Source organism: Ciconia boyciana, chromosome 3 (assembly GCF_034638445.1).
Source record: "Ciconia boyciana chromosome 3, ASM3463844v1, whole genome shotgun sequence".
Taxonomy (NCBI): domain Eukaryota; kingdom Metazoa; phylum Chordata; class Aves; order Ciconiiformes; family Ciconiidae; genus Ciconia; species Ciconia boyciana.
The window spans coordinates 40,179,996-40,187,088 of NC_132936.1; positions in this window are offsets into that span (position 1 = coordinate 40,179,996).

Consider the following 7,093-nt stretch of genomic DNA (forward strand, 5'->3'; position numbering starts at 1 on the left):
AGGATCTTGCAGGAGTCTAAACGCCGTCGCGGTGGGGATGAGATCGATAGGGAGAGGAAGGAAGGAAATGGATGCTATCTGTCCGAGGGCGCTCCGGCAGCCTCCCCGCCCGCCCATCTCCGACGGCACCTTCCGCGGCCCCGCTCCGCGCTCCCGCCGCCCGCGGCCGCCGGGCCGCCCGCGCCACCGCCACCGCCACCGGTGCGACGGCCCCGGCGGGGCCCGCGGGAGCAGGTACCGACCCCCGCCGCAGCGGCCCGGGGGGGCGCGGAGGAGCGCGGGAGGCGGCGGGAGCGCTCCGCGGCCCGGCGTGCGAACGGCGGGGGGCGCGGGGGCTGTAGGCCGGGGCTGCGCTCCCGGCGGAGCGCGGCGCGGGCGGGGAGAGCGGGCTCGGCCCCGAGCGGCCGCCGGGACCTGCCGGGGGGCGAGCTGCCCCCGCCTCCGCCGGGCTCTCCGCCGCGCAGCGCCGGCGGAGCGCGGCTTCGGCGCACGGCGGGGCCGGAGCCGGGGCCGGGGCCGGGGCCGGGGCCGGGGCCAGAGCTGGAGCCGGAGCCGGGGCCGGGGCCGGAGCCGGAGCCGGAGCCGGAGCGGCGGGGGTGCCGCGGGGGTCCCGGAGGAGCCTCGGGGCAAGGGGTTGCTGGTCCTGCCCAGTTGTTATTCCTTTCCCTCCCCCTAGAGCCACCGCCGCGCTTTCCCGCGGAGGAGACCCTGACGCCTTGCTCCGCACCGCTCCGCGCCGCACCGCGGGTGCGCGCAGCCTGCCCGTCCTACGGCGGACGGACACACCGTCCGGATTATTTTTTTCCGGGAGGGTGGGCGCTTGTTGTTGTTGATTTTTTGTTTCCTTGCCAGATTTCTGTAGGTTGATATGTGGCATGTTGCTTTCATTTCTTGACTTTTTAAAGTAACTGGGTGGATTTAAATTTATCGAACAACCTGTGATCCATATGTCTGTCCGATTAATTTTTTTATGGGATGATGAAAGAGAGGAGAATCTCTATATATAGTGATCTGCTAATGGAATAATATATATATTCAAAACACCTTTCTGGGGTTACTTTTATTTCCGGACTTCAAAATGCAGTCCGGGTTTTTAGGCAGTTGGGTGAGGCGCTACTTATTTGATGTAGGAGAATCGCATATTTAGACTTCCTGGGGGGGGGGGGGGGGGAAGAAGATGTTTAAACTGTTTTCCACCAGAAAGATATTTTCCTGCGCTCCCTTCGAAAATCTCGAGTGACACTGAGGGGACGGTTACGGCCGTGTTTTGCCATTCACAGTGTGATTTCCGCAAATCTTTTCGAACATTAAAGACGGGTGCATCAGAGAGTAAAATACCCACAGCGCGCAGCGTCCTTTTCTCCTTAAAGGCACGATTTTCTGTAACTTCCCAGCAGGGGACCATAGGAGCGGTCACTAAGGAAAACATATTTATGTCATTATCCGCTTTTCCCCTCAGCGAGCCTAATCGCTTCACCCTAAGGAGACGTGGCGTATAAAACTGACAGCAGGTAGCTGACGGGGGCTAGTCAGTCAAACATTACAATTAGAGAAACATTATAGATGCCGGTGAGAAAATCGCACGTAAACTCTGTTTCTGTACATCCCAAGTGCACCTTCGCCCCCGTCCCTCTCCCTTGCTCTCCGCCGTTGCGGCTGCGCGGGAGGGCTGGGGGGTCTTGGGGGCGAATTAGCACTTCCAATTTTCCTATAACAGGGTGCACGGCCAGCCTGGAGCGACTCTCCCCGAGATACAGATCACCTTCGCAACAGGCTTGAGAGAAGGTTAAGCGCGGCTTAAAATCAAAAGAGGCAGGAAAGACCCCCTCAGCCCCCCTGGCCACGGCCCGGTATTACAGCCTGCCCGTCCCGCTCTGCCGGGGACCCTGGGGCCAGGCTGCTCTCGCCGCTTCCAAGCGGGCTTCAGCCCGGCGGAGGAGGTGGCATCAGGGAGCGGCAGGAACGGCCGTCCGGAGCGCCGGCGGGGCTCTCCTTCGGTCGGCGATGAGAGCGGCCCGGACCCTGCCCCCGCTTGTCTGCGTCGCCTTCCGCGGGCGCGCACCGAGCGCGGCTCACAGCGAGGGGCGCGGGTGGCTCCGGCTCACCCCGTGCATCGCCGGGCCCAGGCCCGCGGAGCATCGGCGACGCCGGGCTCAGGCCCCGGTACTCGTCCCGAGGCCTGTCCCGGACACACCGCCCCGTGCTCCCGCCCGACGGGCTTAGCTCCGCGGCCGGGCTGGGGCGGGAGGGAGCGGGGCCGGCTTCCCCGACACCTGAGACTCCCCGGGCTCGAACTCCACCGGCGGCTCCCAAAACAAGGGGACGGCGAAGCCGACCCGGCCCCGGCCTCCAGGACCAGGGTGCATGCAGCATCCCGCTCGGTGCTCCTAGCTCAGGAGCCGAGAAATGGGAACCGGGCCGGGGAAGCGAGGGGAACCCCCGCGCCCTCACCGCTTACAGAGCCGGGTGTCGCTTGCGGTGACCCAGAGTTAACCCGGACCGCGGGGAGCCTCGCTGCGGGCGTCGCCAGTCGCCCCGAAGCCAAGCCCAACCTGCCAGGAGCGCGGCCACGGCGGCGCGACGGCGGCCTTCAAACAGCCGCCGTGAGTGGAGTATAGAGGAGGGTTTATCGGTGCGGCGAGGCACGTTTTGTTCCCGCTTCAGCACCGCGGAGCGCTGCGCCGGGGCGGCCGCGCACCGAGGAGGCGAACGGGTCGGAGCCAGCCCGCCGTGACCGCCGACGGGGCGCCCGGTCCGCAGGCAGCCGCGCGTCGTCCCCCGCGCGGCCGCTACCGGCCTTTCGCCGCGCACTCCGCCGAGCCCCTCGGCCCGGCCGTCTTTACCGGCCGGTGCCCCCGCAGCCTCAGGTCTCGTTTTAAAACTGCGGAAAAAAATATTCGCTCCCCTGCTGCGGAATATAAATAAGATCAGCGTACGCAAATAAGTGCGCAGCCAACTGACCGGCTTTCCCGACGGGTGAAGATGCTGAGGAATCGCATTAAAGAATTGAAAACACGGTTTAAAGGCACCCGTGTTAAAATTATAAATATTCTGGTGATTGCGTTTTATAGCGCTTAAATTACTACCTTAATTTGGAATTACCCAGCCACAAGTATGCATAATTTTTAAGGAAATCTCCGGTCTTTAATATGACGCTCCCACTTACAGTTATTGTTCGTTTCAGACAAACGATTTTTAAAAATAGCCTTTTCATTGCTCCAGTCACAAAACAAACGTTTGCAAACGCTAAATGAGGGTTGAAGAAACCTCTGGCTTTACTTTTTTATTGCTTTCCTATAAATTTAACTCATATTTTCACTATTGTCTCAGGAAGAATATGAAAACATGTATGGAATTAAATTAGATTAGGTAGCCTTAAATCACTGTAGTTTAGGGTAGAGTCACTAATTGGAAATATTTATGTTTGCGAGGCTGGGATTTCAGCAGTAAAAAGATACGGTATATCCCCGTTTTATCATAACGTGGGTCTACGGGAACATTTATATCATACCATTGTAAGAAATGATGTGTAGTTAAACAACATTTTTTAAGCAAGGCTTGTGTCTTTTTATGGTAACCCTCGGTCTTTAGTCAGGGCTAGTTCTCATATTACATGAAATGTACTTTAAGAAGTACTACCTGCTCCAGCTGTCCAGGAAAAACTGAATTATGGAACTAGGAAACATATGGCAGTTGCATATTGCACGAGTAAGGTACATATGAAAGTTATAAATTTCTTTTTTAAGTAACCATTGTAAACGCATTTTTATAGGTTTCACAGTATGTATTACATCTGTAATTTTAATTTTTGCAATATACCTTTTTAAAGATACCTATGGTTTCTGTACTCCAGGGAAGGAAATGCAAAGAGACGTTTATGCGTAAAAAAAAATTGCTGCGAGCCAAACAAACAAGCAAGGTAAATAAACGGGGAAGCGGAGCTTCCTCACAATGGAAAGGACACTATGCCATCTATTGGCAAAGCAGTTATTTACAAAACCGAGGGTACCCAAGCCAGTACTTTCCGTTCTTTGAATACTGCGCAGCGAAGTGTCGCAGTCGCAGTTTTGGTATATTACAAACAAATGAATAAAAACATTTCCATGGAGGTCCGGGGGGAAAAAAAAAAAAGAAAGAAAAAAATAAAAGAAGAAAGCAAAGACAGTTAGTGAATTTAAACCTCACAAATTAGGTCATTAACTCACAGGGGGATTTTGCAGCTAATTGCAAACTCCCTTCTTGGAGCGCCCGAGTGGGAGAGGTTGAGCTTTTTCGATTGTTTTATTACTGCGCCATGTCAACGAAGGCTTCTTTTTTCTTTCTTTCTTTTTCTTTTCTTTTCTTTTTTTTTTTTGTTGTTGTTAATGCAAGGTTACTTAAGGTCTTTACGGGCACAAAACAACCCAGCAGGCTGCTTTAGAAGCTGACCTTCCAGTCTCTGCTTAGTTAAGACTTCCTCTGAACGTTACGCCAGTCTGGCTGCGGGATCGGGCCTCCCTTTCCACGCCTCGCAGAGCTCCCCCGAAACACGACCCTGATCTGCAGGGCGGTATAAGGCTTCCTCGGAAAGACAGCGGCGAGGGGGGCCGCGGGCCGGCGGGCCGGCCGGGCAGGCGGCGGGAGCAGCGCCGGGCCGCGGCGGGGCTGGCGGGGCTGGCGGGGCAGGAGGTGCCGGCGGGGCTGGGGGGCTGGCGGGGCTGGCGGGGCAGGAGGTGCCGGCGGGGCAGGAGGTGCCGGCGCCGCCCCCAGCCCGGACCGCCCGCCGCCGGGTCTCGCCAGCAGCGCTCGTCCTCAGCGGCGGAAAAGCTTATCCCGTCAGGCGAGAGCTACTAGTGCTTTTCCCGTTTCCAGGGAGGGGAAGGAAAAGATGATCTTTCCCCATCAGCTATAAATAAACCGAAATAATCGCACGGATGCGGAGGGAACAGTCAATTTTTCCTGTTCCAAGCGCAGATCAATTTCTGAACGAAAGTCCCTGCCTCCCCGCCTTGAACTGGCGTTCTTCCTGCTTCTCTCACTTGCTAAGGACTTGGCTTTTTCCCTGCCATGACTAGCCCGGTACTGCTCAGCGGGAAATACGAGAGCCCTTTGTTTTAGCTTTCAACGTTGTAATCTCCCTCTCCCTGTCCCGCAGAACGCGGCTCTGCCGTTCTCGCCTCGATGCATGCGCTGGGGGGGAGAAATTCCTGGGAGCACCTGTATTTCTCGGCTCGAAAGGTTAATCTTTCCCCACAAAGCAAAGGAAAAAAAAAAATCCCTAAAATAAAACACAATTCCCTCCGTCTAAAACCAGACCCCAGAGGACAGGAAAATATAAAATCCAGACCCTACACTCATACCCTTTTACTGCCCTTCTCGGTGTGAACGTGTGAGTAGATGGTGTTTTACAAAGTTGTCTGAATTTCTTGAAAGGCCGTTCCTGTGTTTATATGCGAGGGGAATTGAAATGTCTCGCTGACTGAAACGCACCTTCACCGGCCGGTTTGTAGCCCGGCAGCTGACCGCGGGGCTGGGGCTTCGCCTCGGAGCCTCACGCCCGCATTTTCGGACCAGCCCCGCGCGTCCCTCGCTCGCGGGGGAGCGCAAACCCACGGCCCCGGCGGCGCAGGCATTGGTTTTCTCCTTTTTTGCCCCACAAACACCCCCGAAGCCCAGGCGAGCCCCGGGCTGGCGGCGGCCCGCGCCGGGGAACGGTGGCGGGGCACCGCGCACCCCGGGATGCGGCCGGGGCTCCCCGCAGTCCCGCACCCGCCCCGGGGCATCAACACCGGCCGCAGCCGCGCTCCCCCGGCTCCGCCTGCCCGCTTGTGGGGGGACTCCGCCGGGGAACGGGGCCGTCGCGCCCCGACGCCCGGCCGGGACACCCCGGCGGCGGCGGGCGAGGGCGTTTGCGGGGAGCCGTCGGAGAAAGAGGCAGACGGGTAGGCTTTGGGGGTAGAAAGGCATTTCTGGAGGAGAAAGCTGAGCTCCATCTGGGCAGCGATTTTTGAAGAAGCCATCAAACAGGCTTCTCTGCCGCGCAGCTCACACGCACGCCGGCTCCCCACGCCGCCCCCGGCGCTCGCCCGCTGCAGCGAGGGTGCCAGCCGAGCGCCTGAGCACGGTCCGATTCCCCCCATCACCTGAAAGAAGGGATTTGGCTCGTCAAAATTAAATTCCTCTGCAATCAGCCAGACCAGAATACTTTCAGAGTAACATCCAGGAGATCATTTCCCCCGAGCTCCCTATCAAGTGTTGCATACATAATATATCTTTTAAATATATTGCTTTTTCGATGTGCTGAAAGGGAGACAGTTATTAAAAACTGTGCGAGCACTCTGCTTGTAATTACCCGGGGAGCGGGGCGAGGGCGAGGCGCTTGTGGAGGCTCCAGCTACGTGTCGCAAAGCGGGGCTTTAAAGTCCCTCTCCTTTAAGGTTTGCGTGCGTAAAGCCCCTGGGCGCCTGTTTAAAAATAAACAAATGCGTGTGTGTATATGCGTACACACCTACATAACAATATAAATCTATCCGTATGTAGAAACGTGCATACACGCACACACATGTATATCGATTAAACTCTTCCCATTAAATATAGGCACGCCTTGCGGTGGGGATTCTTCACTCGTTGATTTCTGTAGATAAATGCAATTCTTTCTGTTGTGTCGTGTGTCCCCCCTTCCCCCCATTTTTCTTCTTTCTTTCTCCTGCTCTCTCTTTTCTCAGTGGAAAGTGCACAGTAAGTGTGAAGTATACATCATCGCCCGAGGAATTTGTCTTGAAAAGTCCTCTCAGCCCCCTGGTGTTCAAAGGCTGAAGGATGGTTATTGATTATTGCACTAGATCAGAGCCCGCATTAAACGCCAGGGAAACGAAATGGACCGTCTGGGAGGGCCCGGCTCCCGCCCGCGGCTCCCCGCGGCTGGGCGCTGCCGGGGCTCTGCAGGGCCCCGCCGCTCCCCGCCGCAGCGCAGCGCTGCGCACCCGCGGACGCGGACCCGCGGACGAGCCGCCCGCAGCCGTGCCGCGAAACGGCGGAAAGCTCGGCGGGCGGGGGCCGTGCCCGCCTGCGCCCCCGCGGAGCCCGGCGCAGCCTCCGCGGGCCGGTGCGCAGG